Source organism: Periophthalmus magnuspinnatus, chromosome 21 (genome assembly GCF_009829125.3).
Source record: "Periophthalmus magnuspinnatus isolate fPerMag1 chromosome 21, fPerMag1.2.pri, whole genome shotgun sequence".
Taxonomy (NCBI): Eukaryota; Metazoa; Chordata; class Actinopteri; order Gobiiformes; family Gobiidae; genus Periophthalmus; species Periophthalmus magnuspinnatus.
This window is the reverse complement of record NC_047146.1, coordinates 23,162,659-23,187,357: the sequence shown is the minus strand read 5'-3', so window position 1 is coordinate 23,187,357 and position 24,699 is coordinate 23,162,659. Positions and strand designations below refer to the sequence as shown.

Here is a 24,699-nt window from a genome sequence, read left to right as displayed (position 1 = left end):
TGCATTGTGTCTTCATGGTAACTGCTGAACCATAGAGATCCACGTAGAACACCCCCAACATGATGTCACTGCAAAGTATCAACAGGCTGTAATGAAAGTATTCAACAAGAACAAACTTCCAAACATCAAGCAACTTTTTCCCTCATGCAAGACAAACACACAAAATATTACACAGTTTAAAGTATAACTCATTGTTTTATTCGTGTTTGTGTTATTTTTTATAATCATGGACTGCAATTAACTGATTATTCAATAGACTGATTCAACCAATTAAAAAAGCTGCCCACCTCAATTTCCAGCTGAAATTTATACTTGAATTGATAACTAATAAAATGCCTTCCTATAGGCGATAAGATATGTTTAGATATCTTAAAAACCCACTGCTCCTGATGGGTGGCCCTTGCAAAATTGAAGAATGGGTCAAAAAAACACATAACTTTCAAACAGGGGAAAAATAGCCTTTCACCATCAGTGTCTGTATAATAATATGATAAAGAAACAAAGCCGAATGTTACAATAGTAAACACATGGTCACATTTTTATATAGTGGCTTCAAGGCACTCAGATCGCTTTACATCAAGGAACTACTCACCCATTCACACACACATTCATACATCAGAGTACGTAGACACTGGGTTAAGTGTCTTGCCTAAGGACACAATGACAGTATTTATATGTGGAAGCTGGAATTGAACCTCTACCAATGATGTTTATGTTGAGAGTGGAATTCGAACTCCCAACCTTTGGATCAGTGGACAAATTCTCTATCAATTGAGCTACTAATCAAATCCTGAGCTGTGTCCTTGTCACATTTGACTCAGTGGAACTTATAGTGTAATGTAATCCATAATATAGTTCGTTTAAAGTGCCATGACAGTTGAGATTCAGATTTGACATTAACATTCAAGTCATTCTATGTTTAATATCTGCAGTTCATAGCTTTATATGTAAAATATATTTCTCTGCAGAGGATTTGTCAGCCTCACAGTTTTCCATTTGGCCCTGTCCTCCAGAGTCACTGAGGTGCAAATATTAAGGTCATGTGCCGATTTACACAAGTTTTAAATACTCTCCACAGTCTATCACTGGGCTATTTATATATTTACAATTTTCTTTGTTTGTGTTTAAGGAGAAGAATTCGAAGGAGGACTCATATCAGCATTGGATTGCTCTCAAAAGAAAATCTGTCCCCATCAAATAAACAAGAAAAATGATCCCCGAAACTGAGAGAATTGTTTAATAATTTGAGCTACAAAATCCGACCAAATGTCAGTGAAGGAGACAATTGATTTTAGTCCATTGTAAAGGAGAATTTCAGCTTTAAAGTCTTTACTAAAATGCGCCTATAAATCACTGTAGCAAATCTGGAGTAGACATAGAATTGCCTTCTGCTTTTAGTTATAATGGCATTTTAAATTGCAAAATTGATCCAAAACCACATAATGATAGAAATAATTCTGTGTACGTTCTGTCTGCCTCTTTACATTAACTGCAAACGTCCCCACAAGAAGAAAAGGACCATTCTGCTGGAGGAAAATGACTATGCGACGCTGCTGAATCCTATGTTTACCAATGATTAAGACAAAAAATGGGAGAACGAAGTAAGCGTAGCACTGGGCATGTATTAGGGGTAGGAGAAAACTGGAATTTCTGACTGCAGGAGAATAAAAAGTATTCAGACATGCTTGAATCATTATGACAACTTCGAATAGGTCAATGAGAAGGCAAAAGAATTAAAAGAGTTGATTTGCATAGTATATTGTCAGACGTATTTAACCCTGAATTACAACTGGCCTGTCTGGGTATTTTATCTTCACCATTGCTTTTGCAGCACTTTGGGTAAGTTCTTGTATTTTCATTAATTTGGAAACATTCTACATGAATTGGTAAGGACTTATACTGACTCACTTGTCTAGATATTCTTTTGCGTAAGAATAGGTAAGTCAGTTGACAATCTTTCATAGTCTTGTGCTTGTTGAGTTGTGATCTCCTGGGGAAAAGCATAGTAGCACTGAACTGGAAGGCAATATAAATAAGAGAGAGGTGTGTGGAGCACAATATAAACAGGAGTAAGCAGCCTGTCACAGAGGTGTCCTGAATATAAATACCACAGTCAACCATTTGAGCCTGGTATTAATATTCCCACTTAGAGTTTGGAAGTGATGCGGAACCAGCACTGTTGTATGAGCATAAATTAATATTCAAGGAGGATGTGACTGCTAATGTTTGAAAATTGTAAAAAGACCAATCAGGAAATTAATTTAGACTCGTGTGAAGTCCACTTTGGCGAGCAGTTCAAATGTTACATGTGTGTTGCACTTTGCCCCACATATCTCCAGCTCCCACTGTGTGTCCTTGGCTTGACTCTGCTCCTCCTCACTAAGGTTCATTTCATTATTTATTTTATATAGATAACTGCCCCACAGTAATTAAGAAACATAAAGAAAACGTGATTACCCTGACCACACGTGCCATCACTAATATTCCATGTGAAAACTTAGTTGCTATGCATGGTAGCACCAGGTGCTTTTGTAAGTACATTAACAATTAACGGTGTGTTAAGATGACAGTGCATCCAGACAGAATTTTAAACAGTAGAGAAGTTTGGTCAATTTTGAATTGACAAATCTACAATAAACGCACCTGGATGTAATCTGTCTGATGTACTAGTATCAATACTTAAAATGTCTCAAAACATTGAACTGAATATTTGTTTTTTTTATTTTCTTTATATTTTCACATTTGTAAATCAGTTCAAGCTGGGGTGGAGCACAAATAATGATGGCCTCAATACACCAGTGTAAACTTCATTATAGTACAGGGGTTTTAATTCATTTTAAAACAAAACTCATTAAAATTGGTAATGGATCAATATTGTGATGCTTGCCATAGTATTGTTTTGGTATTGAATTGAAACACTGGTATCGCCCATCACAAATATGTAGAGTATCTGCAAAGTAAAGCATTATTCAGACACATTTATTTCAGGAAATCTGTGTCATAATGCAGGTCAGCACTGGCCCAACGAGCAAAAACAACACGTTGACAACGACTTCAAACGCACAGAGGGAAGTACTTTGTGCATTCATGGATGGGTAAGATGCCCGTGCTTTTCTCCAAACTGGATTTAACAAAAGTTCGATTTTTTGCCTTGTTGTGACGCTTCAACCAATCAGCGTGAAGTATTAGTGTGACTTTACTGCACATATTACTGCTGTGGATCCAAACATCCTCAGTTCAAATGGGAAGAGGTCAATGAGAACAAACTGGCCTTCTTAGATTGTGCAGTAACTATAGGAGATGACCGGCAACTCCAGGTAAAAGTCTACAGGAAGCCCACACACACTGACCAATACCTGCTGTTTGATTCACACCACTGCAGCGCCAATTTGAGTTAAAACTAAGGAGTTATCCATACACTACAACACTCAAGTACTCAAGTGGTTTCCACAAATACAGAGGGAAAAGTGAAGGAGGAACAACATGTGGAGAAAGCACTCTAGGCTTGTGGATATCCAAAATGGGCCTTTCAATAGATCTAAGAGAGCTAAAAAAGAGGACAACAGCGAATCTGAACCCATAAGGAAAGGTGTAACTATTCCATACATAGCTAGTGTGTCTGAAAAACTTTTGAGAAATTTCAGACAATATGAAATTCCGGTCTATTTCAAACCTACAAGCAGGTTAAGACAGAAACTGGTTCAGCCAAAAGACAAACCCCTGAGCCATAAACAAAGTAATGTGGTCTACTCCATTCAGTGTAATGAAGAGTGCAGAGAGCGTTACATTGGAGAAACTAAACAGCCACTCCATAAGAGAATGTACCAACATCTCTTCAGGACCACAGTCCACTGTACATCATCTCAAAGCCACTAACTACTCTTTTGAAGACAGTGAGGTACAGATCTTAGCCAGAGAAAAGAAATGGTTTGAGAAGGGAGTTAAAGAAGCCTAGACATCACCTTTTCCCCCATGTACAACTCCATCCTCAGACCCAAAGCAAACAAAGGATACAAAGAGAATAATAGAGCTAGCCAGGATGCCAATAGGTTAAGAGCTGAATGTTTATGCTAAGTAAGGCATCGTGCACACTTAGTGTTGCTCAATAGACCTATTGTAAACAATAGCTGTTTACAATTTCCGTGTAGTGAGCTCCTCCTTTCCGATAGATATAAGTCAGTGGCCACCAGCAATCTGACCAGAACTGAAGAAGGGATGAGCAGCGAAAACTTTTTGTCCGGTTGGCAGATTTAACTTTCAAATCTCTTTCAGCAAGAACCATCCCAGACTGTGTAGAACTATTCAGAGGGCTAAACTTAATATATGGAAATAATGAACTGACATCCACATGTATATATGTATGCTCAGCTCATTCTATAGTCAGTTGCCATTATCTATTTGTTCTTTACGAGGTTAAACTCGGAACCCTGAATCACATTTTAAATCTCCCAATACTAAATCCACTGCCAGTGTAATATATTTTCCTAGAATAGGCTGATCATGGAAAACCACTGTCCCTGCTCCTATTTGTGGCTGTCTAAAAATCAAACACACCAAGAAGTGTTCAATTAGAAGTGAGTCTGGTGTCCACCAAGCCTGTCATTCCTGCTGTTTTCCTGTTCATCAAAGTAACCATCAATGAGCTGGTGTGTGCATTTAGAATGTTGCAGCTCACAGCCCCCCTGTACCCCCTACAGAGCTTCAACAACCCAGGTTTGATTAGCTTTGAATTTGAGTTCTTCAAATGATTAGCAGGTTTAGCGTAGCAGGTAGGATGGAGGTGGTGAATAGCTTAAAACAAAGAGTGGATTTCGTTTTTTCAGTTTTTAAAAACACCAAAGCAAAACCAATATGGCACCAGATCAAGGCATGCAAAAAAGAGGAAGATAAGTATTACAAGTGTGAGGATGTAGTATCAAATTTGTAGTATCAAAGTGTGAACAAAATAGAACTGCAATCCAGATGCAACTATTAGAAAACACATATGCCAAAAATCACTCCAACATTATATCTTTGGCAGACATGGACAAAGATGGCCACTGCAAATTGCCTGCCTTAAGACTGCAGTCCAGTCCCTTTCTTTAACACAATACTATCGGTGTATCCAAATTTGGGACCACCACAAAGGACTCCCTGCTATGTTAACATATAATGAAAGATTGAAAGAAAAAGAAAACTATTACACTTGCAGCTTAGAGTGTTTTGTCAAGCACATCAGTCAAAATATTGAACTCAAATGCTATACAAAATTAAATAATAAAATCATTTTTAAAAGGTCTGTCACAATAATTACTATTAATCAATGTATCATTCAATAGGCTATATGATAGCTGGAATAAACTAGTGCAGATTTTTTCATTATTTTTCTGTCCTACAATAATATTTGAGCTGTAGAAGGTTGAATGATTTTTTTTTAGACACCATATTCCCAACACGCAGCTGAACTTTTTAGCATCACCAGACCTGTCTCAGGACAGATAAGCTCCATCAATACAAGAGGGTGCAAGCAGGTATCTCAGCATATAAGAGACTAAAATGGTTTCTAAAAATGTCTCAACAAATTAGCTTTTAAAAGCAAGGTAAACTTGAATGCCTGTTCCTCTGAAACATGTAACTTAAAATTAGTTACAACACACATTATACACACATATAACATGTTAAAATATTGATACTTAACAGTGTATCTGTTATGAATGAGTTCTATTGGCTGGCCTCACTGCTGTCCCAAAAGCATTTCCAAATCCAGATATATGGATTATTTAAGCGATATTGTTGTTTGCAAGGCGTAGTTATCCTAATTAACAGGAGAAATTATGCAGATCACCTGTGATCTTGATCCCAGTCCAGAAGGCACATAAATTCAACTAGAAGTGTGATCCAAGGCCATCCACAGTCATCCCTAATTAGATATTTCCTTTTCATTCTTCTTTCATATTTTGGGGGATTTATTTATTTCCATGGTGTTTTGACTTATCAGTTGATCACTTGTATTCTGTCATGCTTTTGAATTCTGACCCTTAAAATTCCTCCTTGGATTTTGATGTCATGAAGCATGTTGATCACAGACTAAGCCCCCCTGTCGCTCATATGATATAATGATGCATCTTTGATCCTTGGGGGCCATCCTTGAAAAGGTTACTCAATCTGTTTTGAAGTTGACAAGACAGGAAGATCCCAACAGGTATTTTGGTAAAAGATGTCGATTTTCCAATTCAAATAAGGATTACATACTTGACAAAAAGGCAGTGCCCATTGGCTAGAAGGTGCAACGAAACGCATCACCAGTCAAGTTGAAAATAGAAGCCTAATATTATAGAAAAGCTGATCTACCAAGCTCTAAAACTGATTTGGATTCAATTCTGCCTTGGTCAATACAAATCACCGCTCTCTCCATCCTTTCGCGTCTTTCACTCTTATATAATTTAAGCCACCCTTTATTAGGATGCACACTTGTATTCACAACACATAAGAAAAAAAAAAAACTTTTATCAGTCATTTTATACAGACAAATTGACGTTAATAAATATTTAACCGTGATCAGGAGGGACTAGAGCACCGGAGCACTTGATTTAGTTACGCGTAAAATAGTTTGGCGAGGATGAGATTTTGCATACAAAGTGGAAATTTAGATTTAATAAATGCACGTTCCATCATGTGCCAAATCAAACCACGCCCAATTAATAAGGAAGAATGAATTATGAACACGTGAAAATGACACATGCGTAATACAGCTATTAGACACGTCTTCAAACTACTTCGCTTTCTTAATTGAAGAACCCCTCTGGTATCAGACAAATTGCCAATCACCAAATAGGAAAATGAACTTACCAGACTTAGACAGGAGTGAATAAATTACAGGGGAAAGAAGCCGGAGAGCGGAGAATATTACAATCCCTATTAATGTCCAGAGATGCGTTCACGCCGACACCCGTTCACTGTTTCGACTGAAGAGCGGCTACGCGCACACCACACTCGCGAGCGCGCTTCTTCTTGGCCATAGACGGAAAACCGGGGAGAGGTGCGTCAGTCAGGAGGAGGAGGTGTGAAGACAAGATAAGAGGTAGAATAATAACAGCTTTCCTTTAACCGGGGCTAATAAGAACACGAGCGGTTTCAATGAACGCGCAGTAGCATCCCGCGCTGTAATACAAGCAGACAAGCTGTGGCGCACCGGTCCCAAACGGAGACGAAAGCCTTTTTTTTTTTGACTCTGTGACTTGTTCTTCTTTCTCGCTATATAATTGATGTCGTCCAAATCAGGATCCCATATGGTGACAGTGATCAGTAGGAGCCAAGGACTAAGCGTGTACAAAGAGAATATTCAAAGTAGTTCATAAAAGTTTAAACCTCCATAGATAATAGTCAGAGAAACATCTGTTCATGACTTCTCAGAGACATAAGTGAATAGACATAGACTACTACTTCAAATTGACTGAAAAAAAAATAGAAAAAAAATAGAAAAATAGCAATATCCTACCTGAACGGTCCATGTATAACCTTGTAGACTAGTTTAACTTCGGCTTTTATTATGGATTAGACATGGACATCTTGTAAACTAGGGGAATTCAGTATAATTTCCATATCAGCAATGTAACTTTTCATTTGCAAAGGGCCTTAGTTAAAATTCCGTGTCTCGTTTTTACCTCTGACATGGATAGATGTGGAGGCCTTCCAATATTACAATGAAGTAGCTCAACATCCTAATTATTCATTTAGAATATATACACTCCAACAGTTCCTCTTTGCCAGTGTGTGTGTGTTGATTTCTTAAACTCACAAAAGAGAATTTAATTGCATCCACTGGGCCTAGGTTATGGAGTGAATTAGTTTTTTGTTTTTTTTTATCATCTAGGTAGCTTCAGGATGCTGGTAAGTCACTGTCATAGATCTGTCAGAAGGGAGATTGTTTATAAGGAGTGTCTGTTAGTGAACTGTCACCGGAGTAATATTTTTTGCATGATCGTATTCGTTGATTTTTTTTATTTTATTTTTTTTTTACGTGCACAGATGACACCTCCTTTGTTACAGTCGTTATTGCAAGATCTAGTAAAGCTTATGACTAGTTTTGAAATGAAGTCCTTAAGAGCTACTGTATTTATTATTGACTTTTGACTGGAGCAAAACAGCCCCGAGTGAATGCCACTGAGGAGGTTGTGTGAATGTGCAGCACTTTTGAATAAGTGAGAATCTTGCAAAGTTAGTTCACAACATGCCAGTGAGCTTGTTTCATATGAAGTGGGAAATAAGTGCAACGGCAATTAACAGGTGCTAGGGGAATGTGCCGAACTTGAGGTGCTGTTAATGAAGAACATTTGTTATAGTTTAAATGGAAAGAGGGTATATTGGTCTTATAATGTTTGGCTTGTGGATGCTGAATGTTATCAAAAGCTGTCATTTTGAAAAAAAAAAAAAAAAATCACCTGACTTTATGAACGTTGAAGGCAAAAAATCCATTTGACAAATAAGTATAAAGTTTGTGCAGCAAAACTAAATTTACTCGACAAAAGTTTTATGGCAACAAAATGAAATACTGTGTACTAGACAAAAGTTTCAGAGTGAAAGTTTGTGATGACTTTTTTTAGTTTTTATTTGCAGCAATTTGATGTCTGTGTAATACCTCAGTTATCCAGGTCTGATCCATCGCAAAAGAAAAATATAAAATCTGTCAACTGGACAAAATGTTGTAGGAGTGAAGACGTTGCGCAGCTCATCCAATCCGCCCGCTTCTTCAGTTCTGGTCAGATTACTGGTGTACACTAACTTATATCTACTTGAGTAACAGTTTTTTATGCGGCAACCATAAACTGTATATATAAAAGGACATAGTTAATCTACTAGCCACCGCATTTCAAATAGGAAGTGATCATGGACACACTTCCGGTTCCATCGACTCTGGCTCCAATTCACTTTCTACTGAAAATCTGTCACCCCTCTCTCTGTAACTTCTGCTGTCGAGCTTGTCATTTTGGTCTTAAAATGTTCATATTAACCTGCTCTACATGATCCTGGTAATTTTATTTTCCTATTATTTTGCTATTGTGTCTGTAAATCAAGATATGAACATTAATAACAGACAAATCAGGCTCCTTCTTCCCCCGAGGTTGCTACTGCTAGCGTTAGCAACATGTTTGATTGACACCATTGCTAAACGTCCGCTCCCTGCTAAACCAGCTTCAATAGTCTCGCTCCAGACTGGCTCTTTGGTTGCTATGATTTCAAATATGGAACTCAGCTCCAAATTCTCCATGGATGAGGTTCATTTGACTGGAGCCGAACGCTATGGGTAATGTCACAGTCCATTAGTCCACTTCTTTATAAACTCTATGGTGCCAACCTAACTCCAAAAAGGCAGACAACAATAAGGAATTATTTTCACATTTACACTCAGTTGTATTTTGAATATTATGTAACTCAATGTAAAGGAAGGAATTAACATGAGCTGGGCTATAATCACATTTGGGATAATTTGAAGCATGACCAAACCTTTTAACAGCCATAAAAAGTTTTGATGCCTGCAACACAATAATATTAGTCACTCAACCAAATGTCCATCCAGTGCCCAGATTTACAAAATTATTTTCCAAAACATTTGAAAAAAGATATCATGACTCATGTATGTAGGAATATCAAAATACCACAACTTCAACATTTCAACTCACAAGTTTAAAGCACTGATACCTTTCTATGGCAGCCAGGATCTTGACACTGGTAAAATTGTATTGTGCTTAAAATACACGTGTGGTTGTTCTTGCTCCCCCGGTGGACTGAAGTGGGCGTTGAGAGTCCTTATCTTCCCATGGAGAGTTCTACTTCACGGACACTTGAGGTAAAGCACAATATAATAGGAGTTTATTAAGGGGGCTGCACTAGAAATGTTTTTCTCTGTTCACTTGTAAAGGTGTTGATAAGATGACCAAAATATCTTAACTTTGTGGTGAAGAAAAAGTATTTTCATCTATAAGTAAAGTAGGATTCATTTACTTTCCAGCTAGCTTTTGTTTTTTGTACTCGTGGTTCCAGAGTGATGAAAAATGAACATTGCTGCCATAGCAATTAACAATTTAAAAGAAAATGTTATCTTTGTATTGTGAAAAGTGCTCAAAATGGTATGTCAATGGTTCTTTGTCATTTTCAGCAGTGGTGCATGAAGTATTCAATTTTGTTTAAGTAAACCTTTACTTAAGTAAAAGTACCTGTTTATAAATGTACTTTAAGGGACTGATTTTAATGCTTTGTAAAGCATTTTGTGTTTTTTTTTTTTTTTTTTTTTTTTTGTATGAAAAGTGCTATATAAATAAAGTTTGATTTGATTAAGAGTAAAAAGTAAAAGTATTTCACACAATGCATATTTTGGTCAACAGTAACAGTACGAATCAGTTTCTTAATTTTTCTTATGAATTTTGTGTATTTATTTTTGTTTGCTCAAAGCCTAAGTTTGAACCTGAAAACTTTAGTCAGGATGTTACCATGAACATAATATCAAATGAAAATTACTTTTTAATTTTCAGTCCAGTTAAAAAATGTAGTGGAGGAGAAAGTACAGATATTTGCTCTCAAATGTAGTGAAGTAAAAGTAAAAAGTATACACTATAAAATCTACTTAAGTAAAGTAGGGATACCTAAAAAAATGTACTTAATACAGTACTTTACTTACTTCCATCAATGATTTTCAGTACCTATAGAGGTATCGTATCGTTACACTTATACACTTTCCATTAATCATTTATTTATTATTTTGCAACATGTTTTTTTTTTTTTTACCCTGCTTTTCAACCTTGAACTGTGAAGGCACACATTAAAAGACTTCTTATGTCTACTTCCTCAGGGGTCAGGGGTCAAGTCAAAGGGCTGACACCAAAGACATAGACTGATAAACAAACAATATTTACCCACACATTCACAGGCTCAGGGTAGGTTATGTTTACTGGAGCACTATTGCCCCTCCAGCACTGTGACATTCTTCAATAGGGAAAAATACCATCAAGGGTATAGTGGGATTTTATGTTTTCTCGGAATTATGTAACAGTTTAAAATCTAAATTATAATTACATATATAGAAATAAATCTTGTATCCCATAGAATTACAGCAAATAAATTATTCAAGCAGTCTTTTGTCTGTACTAGGTTATGGAGATATATAAACATGCAGACTTCAGCCTCTACTTTGAAACCTTTAGATACACTTTTTCTCTCAGCCCTTCATTTCATAACCCATCACTGTACTCTATGAAAAACTAGGTTGGCCATCACTGTCTGTCAGAAGGGAACTAAACTGTATAAGATTTATTTATAAGGGAGGGCTGCGTGAATATCTCACTTGCTCGTTGAACTTTGATACGGGAACTTTTAATACAAGATCTCATGATTGTCAAAGTCTAAAAAAGCACTAGAACTGAAATGGAAAAAAAGCTTTTGGTTAATTTGCTTCCCAAAAATGGAATACATTTTAATGACATGCAAAAAAGGATACATGGTGTAACTAATGCAATTTAATAATCTAGTGGTAAACATTTATACTCACACATACATCTGTTTTTAATGTTTTAAATGGATCTATGTAGTTTTTCTGTATTTTAACCGGGCGCCCACGAAAAAGAGAGTCAGAGTGCTCTTATTGGGCTCTCCCTGTGTAAATAAAGATTAATGAAAATGAAACAAGTATAATATAACAAACAAAATAAAACATATAGGGAAACACTGGTAGATTTGAACTAAAACAGGCCACCCTTAGCAACTACAGTACAATTGCTTTAAATCATCTTCTTAAACTGCTCTTCTACCATTATATAAGCCATATTTTCAGATAGCTATGGCCCCCTATACAGATTTTTTTTTTTTAACATGATTTTTCACCTAAAGCTTAAAGTATATATTCTAATTCTAAATTATACACAGTTGTTTTGGCTGGATATTAGACTATTTTCTGATCTCTGTTATAATGTTGTATCCTCATCGCAAACATACCTGGAGTTGTGTTTTGTTTCATTCACATTCACATGTTTAACAGACAAATGCTGCATATTTAGGTTATTTAGTTCTCTTAAACAGAAAACATTCTGAATTGCCCATCTGCACTGAACTAAACGTAAAAGGTAACTGTTAACTACCACTACCACTACTACTACTACCTGTTAACTACCACTATATGACATCACAAGGTGGAACAGAGCATTGCGGATGTAGACAGACTAATAATGCAGGATTACTCAAACATGTGTGACTGAAACAAAACACAACTCCAGGTATATTTTTGAGGAGGTAATAACATTCTAACATGGCTTAAAGCTCACAAGAGTCAATTTTGTGTCATATAAGACCTTGAAAAAGACTAGACACCGTGACTATTGAGTAAACAAGTTAATATTAAGCCTTGCACAACATGTTGATTCGTAATGTCAATATACTTCAGTACCATGTTTGACTGTGATCAATATTCTTCAGATTTTTTGTTTCTCTTCAGGGAAATTCTGATCTAATATTTATCATTTCATGCTCAATCATTTGCACAATCATTTTGGCTTGGATTTTGCACTGGATGCCCTCCCTAAAGAAAACCACCTCATAAATTTCTAACTGAACGTGTGATAGTACAAGGGAGCCGTGATTGGGATTGGAAATGCAAGACCTGTCAGTGCCAGCCATCATTTCGTCTCTTGTTTATGCATTGATTTGTCCCGTACTTGGATTAGCCCTTGATAATACGGCAAAATAGGTAACACTGATGAAAGCAAGCGTCTACTTTATTTTAACCTGATCCCCAAGAGAACCTTCACCAAGGGAATAGTTTAATCCACACAGGACAAATGTTGCGTGGATTGATCCAATTCTTACCGTAAGGGAGGTAACTAGTGTGCACAACAGCTCAAGTAAACATTTCAAATCTTTCAGTTTTTGCATGCATAGTTTCAGTCAATATTTGAGGGTCCTATATTACACAACATTGACTTTTGTGAGCTTTATGTCATGTTATAATGCTGTTACCTCATCAAAAATGTAGTAATTATTAGTCTGTCTACATCTTCAAAGCTCAAAATGCTCTGTTCCACCTTGTGATGTCATAAAGTGGTAGTTTTCAAGTTAACAGCTACCTTTTACCTTTTGGTCAGTAGAGATGGTCAATTCCAGATCTGAAATCCTGCAAATGATTGTAGTGAAAATGTATGGAGTTTAGAAAAACACTGGAGCATTTTCTGTATTACCACATGACATCACAAGGTGGTGGAGTGTTTTCTGTTTGAGGGAAGAACGTGGCCTAAATATGCAGGAATGAAACAAAACACAACTCCAGGTATGTTTCTGATGAGGAAAGAGCATTATAACAGATCAGAAAATAGAGTAATATGGGCCCTTTAACAAAAAAAAAACTTTAAAGGATCAGTAAGGCATTATACTTCTCTATCTAGTGGCTTATGGCTCAAAAAAAATTCAATCTTGCTTAGAACAGGGTTTCCTTTCCACAGACCTGCCGTAATGTGTCTTAGTGCTGCCACCTGCGTCAGTGAATCCAAATGAGTGTCTTGAAGGCGAGTGATTGATAGACAGGCTGTGATTGGCTGGCAGCAACAGAACACTTTAGGAAACACAGTCTTCCTGGTTAATTTTATGCAGCAGCCTGACTTGAGAAAATCTTTTGTCTCGACTCAAATGAGATGCAAATTTATGCCATTTTAAAAATTTCTGTCAGTACACCCTCATCAGAAATTCTTCCTTTTGAACTGTCATGATCCTGGTCTGTCCTGCCTTGTTTGTTGTACTATCTCCCTCATGTGTCTTGAGTCTAGAGCTGGGCTCCTCCCGTGCACACCTGGGGCTAATCGACAATTAGCTGCACCAGGGGAGAATAAGAAGAGCCAGGACCTGACACTCAGCGCCAGATCGTCCGTGTACCTCTGTGGTATTCCTCGCTTGGCTCTGTTCATGTTTTTATGTTTTTTGATCTTGCTAAACTGGAGACTTTTGCTTCCCACCAGATCCCGCTCCCTGGACTCGCTCAGCTCTCCCGCCTCTGACCCAGCTCTTCTCAACTGGTACAGTCCGTTCCGTCTCAGACTTTGCTCCTCATGCTTTGCCTCTGGACCACGGTCCACGCCCCGCTCCCGACTCACCAATTGACCCACGTTCACGTTTTGCACTTTGTAAATAAACACTGTTAAACTTTCCCCGAGTTTTGTATCTTTGGTCCCTTGCAAGTGTTATGACATGAACTCGAATTTACCCGGGGGTGGAAAGTAACTAATTACAAATACTCATGTTACTGTACTTGAGTAGATCTTCTGGGTAATTGTAGTTTTTGAGTAGATTTAAAGTGTATGCATTAATCATGGGAGTTACCGATTCATGTCCCATTCCTCCCAGTTCACTCTGTATCACAGTTGCTTCTGCAGAACTCAGAGAATATTTGGGTTGTAATTAATTGTAAAAGAAAAAAATAAAAATCTGTCAACTGGACAAAAAGTTGTAGTCCAGTTGATAGATTTTTAATTTTTAATTTTATTATGGCTCATACCGGAACGACTGAGGGATTACACAGACAATGTTAAGAGTTAACACTTAAATAAATTCTTGTATAAAAGGCTGACCTAAAATGCTACTAAAATTGTATTAAAATGTATATTTTTCATGCAAACTTTAAGCTTTTCAATTAGTGCTTTTACATGTAACTGAGTACACGTTTGGCTATGTTGCTATACTTACACAGTTTTGCAGTGCTCTTTCCTCCACGGGTACTATCTCATCTAAAGTAAAAGTTTATGAATTCCAACTGACTACATCGATATTGGTCCAACTTTGCCTTCAAAAAACAACTGGCCGATTCAGTTCAGAACATAGCGCTCATTTGCAGCCTTTGAGACTTGCAGCTGTTAAAATGATGATGGCAGAGGCAGAGTCCAGGCCGGGTTGAAAAGACTGCTGCTACAGGAAGTATGCCGGGACACTGTTGGACTCCAGTCCGATGCCGAATTTACCCACTTTATCGAGGCACCATGAACGAAACTTGAAAGAGGCTATTGAGTTACTATTTAGCTGCAGTTTTGCTCTTGGCAGACACATTTCATCCATCATTTCTCATTCCAATAATCCCCGTGCAATCTCCGTGGCTTCCCTAGCACTGTACAGGCGTTCTGCAGTAAAGTCGCATAATTAGTCTCTCCTAATTGGGAAATTAGTCAGGCCGTTAAGCAATGACTAATGTTTTTTAGCTTGTCACTTTTGAAGATTAAGCGGCAAAATGAGTACACTGTGATCACAATTTGCCTTATGTCTGGCTCTTTATTGCACTCAGCCAAATTGCTTTTTTAGATTTTGCTATGCTTTATCTTAAAGATTAATGATCCATGTGCATTACAAAGTGATTAGGCATACGTTTGCTGCACTGATCACTCACTTCTAAATATTTTGTGTGTTTACTGTTATTTTAGGAAGACTATTACGTCTATGTATTAAACTATAATACAGATGATTATTTAACTTTTTGTTCATTCAACTTCAATTTTCAATTCAAGTTCATTTATATAGCACATCGATCTAAAACAGCTTAATAATAGAAATGGGTCAATCTACAGAACTGATTGGCACTCTTAAATAGTAAATTATCACATTTTTATAAAGCGCTTTTCCACCTTCAACGTACTCAAAGCACTTTACATTGTTAACTGTCTTGCCCAAGGATACGACAACAGCATTCATTTTGTGGATCTGACCACTCAACCAATGATGTTTATGTTGAGAGCAGGATTTGAACCACCCACCTTTGGATCAGTGGACTAACGCTCCACCAACTGAGCCCCCTGCTTTGTATTTACAGAGCAGTGGGCTGAGATGGGGGGTAGGTGAAAACAGAAATGTTCTGAGCAGTCAAGACATGAATCAATCAAAATACAACTTTGAGTAACCTAATGATGACGGATTGCCATTAAAATATGGTTAAAACTTCATAAGTGCTACTTTTACTTCATAATGTCCCCTTTAAATTATATCCCAGACAAACTTTCAAAGATGTATAACGTCTGCAAAGCTGCCAATTATTTGACGCCTGTACTCCCACGGCTGCAATCCCTGTTTTATTCACTTCTATGTTGTCATGCAAATTATATAACAAGGTCAACAGATTGGCCATGCAAAGTAGTGTGTTGCATTGTGGATTGTCAATGCATTTGACTAAGATAGTTTGAAAATAAGTCAGGGAAATGGTGGGTTACATCGGATGGCCTTTCTCTGTGGAGCTAATGTTTTATTCAGTGTTGTTTGGTGGACTCTTATTGTATTGGCTTTGTGCAGCAGTTTAACATGAGTGTGGATTTAAACTGGTAGTTACGTGGCAGAGGAAGGGGCATGTAAGGTAACGCTAGATTATAATAACTGTTAGAGCCAGCTTTATTTGAGCACCCAATACAACTAATGCAATGTCAGTGAGTTATTTCCAATTGAAAAAATACAATAAGAAAATATAATGGGTTTCCTGAAGACTGGATGATATTTCAAAAACACTTGTCAGTGGTGTAATACAACAACTTTTAGATTTTATGAATTAATCAAAGAGGAAGTTATAGCACTTTTAATTTTGTAGGAAAATATTTAAGGCTGTTATTTGGATTTGAAAGGATTAATAAAATGACAAACCCATAATCCATTGCATGTTTGTCCAAAATTTGGCAGACATTAGACTCACTTTCTAGAATTAAAAACTTTATTTGCAGGGATACGTGGCACTAAAACAAAATGATTGAGAGGCTATTTTTTGAGTGAAACCTGCGACATCTGATTTTCACGCAAATAGACTCAGTAATTACACTATTAATTACAAACTAATAAACCTTTGTAGAATCCAAACTGTTTTACTATACAGCACTGACACACCCGTGTACATTTTATGCACATAACAATTCGATTATTGTGAGATTTCTGGAGTCGTCCGATTATTAAAATGACATGCAAACCACAATATCTGATGAGTAATTTAAGATGATCAGAAAGAAATCAGATTACTCACATCAGATTTTCAGTCATTTTAATAATCGGACGACTCCAGGAATCTGAAAATAATAGGATTTTGAGTGTGCGTGTAATTGCAGCCGATGTTTGAGAGTTAAATACTATGTATATCGGTACTCCAATCAAGAAATATCTGTATGTGTATCACCATCTATAGTTAATAAATTGACTCTATATGATTGTTTGTCATATAGGTGTCATATATGATGCTGTCTCCTTGGAGATGTTATTGCTTTGCCTTGAGTGTCCCACAGTATGGCATTCAACTCATCAATCTTCATAGAAAGTAGCATTTAGCACCACTAAGCTAAGTTACACGTCAATCTGTGGAGAAGTAAACTGCATGTTTTGAGCAATGAATCAATAGGAGATGTATAACTTTAATGCCATACTGTGTAACATTCTAGGCAAGGCAATAATATCTCCATGGAGACAAGCAGAAAAGTAGTCTAAGGTTTCTAAGACCAGCAAGAAATATCTGTATGTGCGTCGCCATCGATAGTTAATAAATTGACCATATATGATTGTTTGATTGCATCATATCGTTGTTCAGCCTGTCCATGTGTCAACCCTGTATCTAACAGGCTTTTGTCTTGTATGAACCACGCCAAAGGATGTAATTACCCAAGATGTACTGTATAGCGATAGAGATGCATCGTTAAACCAGGGCCCCTTTTGATCGTGTGGGCTGAAACATATCACAGAGGGGTATACGATGCTTAAGTTGTAATGACACCCCTGCAGAGATGCCATCCTCCCGTGAGTCACAGCACATTTGAGATTGACGCGTATTTCAATAATCAGCATGTGTCTGTCACGGCAACTGTTATAGTGAAAGCATCACACCTACGGCCTTTACATTGGTTTAATGACTGCATACTAGGGCTGGCAAAGATATACCCAGATACTAATTGATACTTGATACTAATGACTAATTTGAACAAGTATCAAACTGGAAAAAATAAATGGTTTCAAAAAAGACATTTTTGGACCTTTCCTTAATAGTTTTAGAATGGTCTTGATCTTTAAGAACTTTATGACCGCATGATAAAAGGTCCACTGCATAACTTTGTATTGTATTGCTTGGCCTGGAATGTTCCGCAGTATGGCATTAAATGTGTCTATTTAGAATTACTTTCATTTTGGCTGTTTTTATTGACCTTAAAAACATACATTTATATTGAGAGCTGGTTCACCTCTTCACAAATTTGACCTGAGACTTAATCTGGTTGTGCCACCTGCTTTCTCTGTCAATATAGACAATTTTAATGCCATACTGTGGACTATTTTGAGCAAAGTTATAACATTTTCATGGAGACTAGCATGCCGTCAACCTGAAAAGTCACACAGCGCACATTTAAATACCTGATTAAAGTTATAATTTCTAAAACTATATCACTCCTCTTTGCAATTGTAAATCAAAATTTGTATTATGACAGCTATCCACTTGAAATGAAGAATTGAGACAAGTATTTTGTTTGACCAATGACTATTATTTCCAAAACAAATTTGCTATTTCACCACCCACACGACTGCATATAAAGAGAAGCACGCATAATTCAAACCAAATGTTCGATGGAGGGTGTGGGAACAGTAGTGAACAGTAGACCGTCATAACACTTTATATAAGAGAAAATATCTCCTTTTATGCCCTGAGCTGTTAGTCAGTGGTGCGAGGCATGGTGTTGTTGAGGATATTATTATTACAAGATCATTATCAAACAGAGTTTGAATTTAGAGAAATGTATGGATTCTCATTAGTTCTGCTCTGTTGCCTGGTACATGTGTAAGGAGCTGGGATCATGACAGATGACTAAGGAGTAGTGAGGGGGAGGTGGGTGTTCACTCCGGCTGCGGAATTGTTTCTAGCTTCAGGAAAACCTCAAATTTTCCCTATACTAAAAAGTGTTATATTTACAGCATTGAGCTGGAAATCAATCCTAATTTGTGAGCATGTTTTGACCACCTGCCTCTCCACATGCAACAAACTGCAATGTTCAGTTGGCAAAACAGAAAGAAAAAGGCATTTTCTGACAAACCTCTATTTTCAGATTTTCATAATAAATATCACAAAGCAAAAAAACAAAACAAATTATGAATTATCATTAATTAATTAATCATTTATATTGTGAAAAGGTCTGTTGTCTCACTAAACCACGCATATAGACACGCAAACACACGCACACAAATAAAAAATCTGCATAATAGTTGTGCCTGCTCCCATCTCTACTGAACAATACTGGTTCTGTAAAGTGTTTTAAATTGTTTGCATTGTTAAGCATTTTTGAATGCTCCAAAAGCTCATGTTTGAGTATTAGAGAATGATTAAATAATAATTAAATACATTGGAATTATTTTTAAAGGTGCACTATGGAACTTTCTGGAGGGTCTGCCACCTGCCTTTCTCCTGTGCCTGTAATGTTGCAGAGTATGGCATTCAACTTATCAATCATCATAGAGACAAGCATGTAGCACCATCATGCTAAGTTACACGTCAATCTGTGGAGAAGTAAACTGCATGTTTTTCAAGGCATTTTTGAGCAATGAATCAATGGAATATTATTTTAATGCCATACTGTAGAACATTCTAGGCAACGCAATAACATCTTCATGGAGACAAGAAGGTGGCAGACCTAACCAAAAAAGTTACATAGTGTACCTTTAAATTATCATGTTAGTAGTTACCATAATTTGCCGTATTTCTATATGTGAAATACCAGTGCATTTATAGAAATCTTTAGCAATGGTCTAATTTTGATCTGTTGTTTTCAGTATTGATTAGTATCTGGGTATCAATTCTGACAACCCTAATATGGACAAAGCAAAAAGCAGGTTATGAAAAGCAGGTCTAAACATAAAAGCACAGAAGGTAGAACTGCCTGGCAAACTACTCACTTCTCTCTCAGCTCAAGTGCACTGAGTCAGGGGGCCTATCGCTTTCAGGGGGCCCTAAGCTGAATTTGTCTCTGAGGACCTCTGCAGTGTATGTACTCTGGCTCAGCGATGGGTGATTCACATTTGATCACATTTGGAAACATTATGACTACGCTCTCATCACCTCGACCAGTTGTATTTGTATTTATATGACCAAGATCAGACTGAAAACATCCAGAATTTCACATCTACTATAACCACAAGGTCCAGTTCCAGTTGGCTACTGTGGCTTTATTTTTACATGATGAAATGGAGAGGCGCGTAGGGCCGACTGGAGTAACTGTGTACTATCCACCTTTGAGAAAAAAAAATGACTAAATGTGGTCAAGATATTATGACCAGACTCAACAGCTGAGTAATGCAACATAAATTTACATACAAAATTAGCAGACAATTCTCATAAATACATATTAATATGCCTCTACAATATGGATTCACGTCACAACTCGTTCACAGTCCATTCAGTCGTCCAGCAAACGAGACAGTGCTTTATCAATGTGACTGTTGTGATAACAGGAGCAACCTGTTGCCTGTAGTCTTGTGTTTTTGGTGCATTGCCCAAGACTTTAGATGAATTAAAGCTCACTAACTTTAAATCTAATTTGTAAAAGAGCCATTCAAATATACAACTGAGGGATTACACCATAGATCCATGGATTACACAGACATTCAAGTGTATCTCAGCTGCCTCAACCACCTTGCACCGGTGTAAAACAGCTGCCCACACCTATGCTCAGCTAAAAAGCAAATGTAGGCAGCAGCAGATATTTTGCTACTATAGATTTTTTTAAAAATACACACAAACAAATGTAATCATATTTACTCTGATGTAAGACATTTGCCAAGGGACTTTTGTTTGTTTGTTTGTTTGTTTGTTTTTTTAGGAGCACTGTTTAATCTAATACTAACTTTCATCGGATATCGTCCTATCTATGATCCTCAAGACAATCAGTACTGTTGTTAATTCTTTTAAATAATGGTACACCTTTTGGATCAGAGTCCAGTAATGTTATAATGCATACCTCCTCCTCACCTCAGAGACTTAGGTACAGAGAATATACATTTATTGTCCACTCTGTGATCATATTGAAGCCAATGTGCAGGTGGTGAAGGACCTATTATGAGTGGAGCAGGTGTTCCCTGCTCCACTCAAAAATCATCTTTCATACCTTTATGTGCAACTTCAGATATTATCACTTATGCATGGATTTGGATGGATTGCATTTATTTTTAATCTGTTCCAGTTTGTCTTGGCAACAAAGCTGCTCTAGGTAGCATGTAAAACGCAGGACCATTTCAATGGAAAACTCCTCCTCCCCGTGTCTCAGACTAGCACCATCAAATTGAGACTGATTTCTGGAGAGGAGCTGAAACATGTTGAGATGACTAACTTTGAAACCTTCTCTGGCAACCAACCCAAATCATGCATTTTGTAACCTGATTGAAAATAAATTGGAATTAATTAGCACACACAGGGACCCTCTCATACTTTCTGTTTATATGTAGAGTGTGTCCAATTTTAGGCCATTCCAGTCGCAGCCTCTAATTTGTAATTTGTCTCAAATGCTGAAGACATCTCCTCTTGAATATCCTCATAATACTCAAAACAAAATCTGCAGACTTTAGTGCTTCACTCGTTGATTCAACAGAAATCCAATCAGTCCTTTGTGTTCTCTCTGTTTTTTATGTCTTTGTTTTGACACAAACAGACCATGTTGGAAATTGATGAGTCAGTATACAGTTCCAGACCATACTATTTTTGTAAAGTAATGTCAAAGCGTATGAGAATGGGTGGCCAGGTAAACAGAACAGCTATTCATAACAAAAATAGTTGGAATTGAAAATATTTACAGGTTATAACTAATTAATTTTGCCCTAGTTAATTACTCAGCATGATAAGTGGAGGGTTGCTTGTTATTTGTGAAGGGTATGCATCTGGTCCCCAAAGGGATTTTTCCCCCTACATTGGAAATATCCATCCAGTGCCACTGAGGAAACCTGTCAGAGCCAAAATCCTGGTTCAGAATAACTTAAAGAGATCAATTACTTAAAGTGGCCAATGTGCATGCATGTTTTAGGTTCATGAAACTCTCGGAGTATATCTATATCTATCTATCTACCTATCTACTTACCTATCTACCTATCATCTATCTATCTATCTATCTATCTATCTATCTATCTATCTATCTATATGTGTGTGTGTGTGTGTGTGTGTGTGTGTGTGTGTGTGTGGGGGTGGGGGTGTGTGTGTGTGTGTGTATGTATTTGTTTATATACTGATATACTGTATTTATTTATTTATCAAATGCAACATCAGAAATGTGCCAGAAAAAATTTCACAAATGTGTTGTTTTTAGTGTCCAAATATGACACCGGTATTAAGCGCCTGAATGCTCTAGATATCCGAGCCAGTGGGCATATTTCATCCGCTTGCCCCGGCTTTGGCTTCTGCTCACCCTGTCTCTCTACAGCCAAACAGCTTAAAAACCATCGCAAAGTGCGACATGCTAAGGTATCACACTAAAATACAGAGAACACACTTGTAGAAGATAGACTTCACAAGCACACATCTACTTAAGTACAAGGGTGAGTCTTGAAAAACAAGTGTAATCATTTGAAAGGGATATTTAGGCTGCTGTGAACACACGAGCCCTGTTTCCAATAAAACTTTACATATTATATTATTTTCAGTAAAAAACTATGGGCTCTGTGACAGCTCCCCATATCCAGAGTTACAAACACTTTGGTCTGTTTCCACTGTGTGGGTTGAGACTGCTCTCTATTTCCCAATGGGGTCATCAGTGTTCCCCGTGTGTTCCTCTCACCTCCATGGCTGTTTATTTTGGTACTACTCTCAATATTTAGACTTTAAAAATAAAGGTAATGTGAAAAACTATTTATAATTAGATCCTTACATATCATATAGGTCTATGTTAAAGTTATGTTGTTGATTTATCCCTTGAAAAACACCCAGACAAAGTTTTTCAAGGGTGACTCTTGAAAAACACTCTTTGAAAAACAGTTACGCATCTTGTCCTTGGCAGTGCAAATAAACTACATCTTAAAGGGCCCATGTTACGCTATTTTCTGATCTATTCAATTCAATTCAATTCATTTATTTTTGTAACGCCCAAAATCACAACAACAGTTGTCTCGAAGGGCGTTCATGTTTTGGTTGATGGGGGATCTCTGTTATAATGCTGTTTCTTCATCAGAAACATACCTGGAGTTGTGTTTTGTTTCATTCACACATGTTTAACACACAAACCCTGCATATTTAGGCTGAGTTCTTCCCTCAAACAGAAAACACTCTGTTCCACCTTGTGATGTCATATGGTAATACAGGAAGTGCTCCAGTGTGTTTTTAAACTAGTAAACAACTTCACTACAATCATTTGGATAATTTCCCTCCTGGAATTGCCCATTTCTACAGAACAAAGGTAAAAAGTAGCTGTTAACTTAAAAACTACCACATGACATCACAAGGTGGAACAGAGCATTTTGAGGTTTGGAGATGTAGACAGACTAATGATAAAGGGATACTCAAGTGTACTCAATTGTGAATGAAACAAAACACAGGTATATTTTTGAGGAAGTAACAACATTCTAACATGGCTAAAACCTCACAAGAGTCATTTTTTTTTGCAATATAAGACCTTTAAATCCTTTAAATAGACCTATATATAAATATATATATATATAAATATATATATATATATATATATATATATATATATATATATATATATATATATATATATATATATATATATATACATATATATACATATATATATATATATGTATGCAGTTGTATCTGACAAACAGCAGCGACAAAACACATTGTTCTTGGCTCTTGTCCTAAGTGCTTAAATGAGGGCATCTATCCCCACTGATTGTTTTTTAATGGAGGACCTATAACAAAGAGGGCTGCAAGGAGGGATGGAGAGCTATAATGATATTCTACTACCTAATTCTACTACCTGCTACCACCTGGCCCCTCTGCTAGTAACTCCGGCCATTGAACACAGAGAAGGTTTTCATTATGAGAGGACCCGAGCACTGGAGGTCGGTGCCAGACTTCACTCAGCTCTTGGGCACACAGTCTTCCTGCAGCAAATAGATTAAATTGCTCATTGCAGCTTGTCATTGAATTAGGAAAACTGGATCTACTTTGAAATTACATCTCTGTACTCCAGGGGAAATCTATGCTTGAGTAAAGATAAAGTTTCAGCAGTAAACCTTTGATCTTTTCTCTGTTGAGTAGGCCTGTCACGATCATCACTATATTGACTTATTGTTCAATACATGATAGATAGAACAATACGCTTTGAGGGTCAATATATATCATGGGTATGTTTTTTTTGTACTAGTGGGATGTTTTTGGTTAATTTTTGGCAATATAATGTTTATCTTATATATTTTCTTCAGCAATATATTGCACTGTTGCTTCCAAAAATTAGATCACTTAATAATTTCACATCTGTCATCTTTATGGGTTGAACGTGACAATCTTTTGCCAAACTGAGCATGTATCCCAAACAGAAACAAATACACATATTAGTCAAGCTGCTTTTACATTTGCAATAGTGTGTTAAGTTCGATCTTGGCAGAGTGGTTACCATTTAGCACCCCTGCGCAAATGTTGACATTTGATAGTCCCTTAACAACCTGTAGTGAAAAGTGAGTCCCAGTAGGAAGCAACGATTGTTATGGTAGATAGAGACATAGAAGTTGTGTCTGCGTACTGGGTCCAAAGACAAAAATTATAAA

At 36.9% G+C, this 24,699-nt stretch overlaps 1 protein-coding gene across 1 annotated transcript in view; it reads right to left on the bottom strand.

Moving 5' to 3' along the window:
• The window catches only part of htr1fa (5-hydroxytryptamine (serotonin) receptor 1Fa), a 38,068-nt gene extending 31,122 nt beyond the window's left edge, over nt 1-6,946 (bottom strand). The window contains exon 1 of the mRNA XM_033987025.2: nt 6,829-6,946. The gene's annotated coding sequence lies outside the window, so the exon portion shown is untranslated. The remainder of the gene's footprint in view (nt 1-6,828) is intronic.
• Between the last annotated feature and the right edge of the window lie 17,753 nt (nt 6,947-24,699).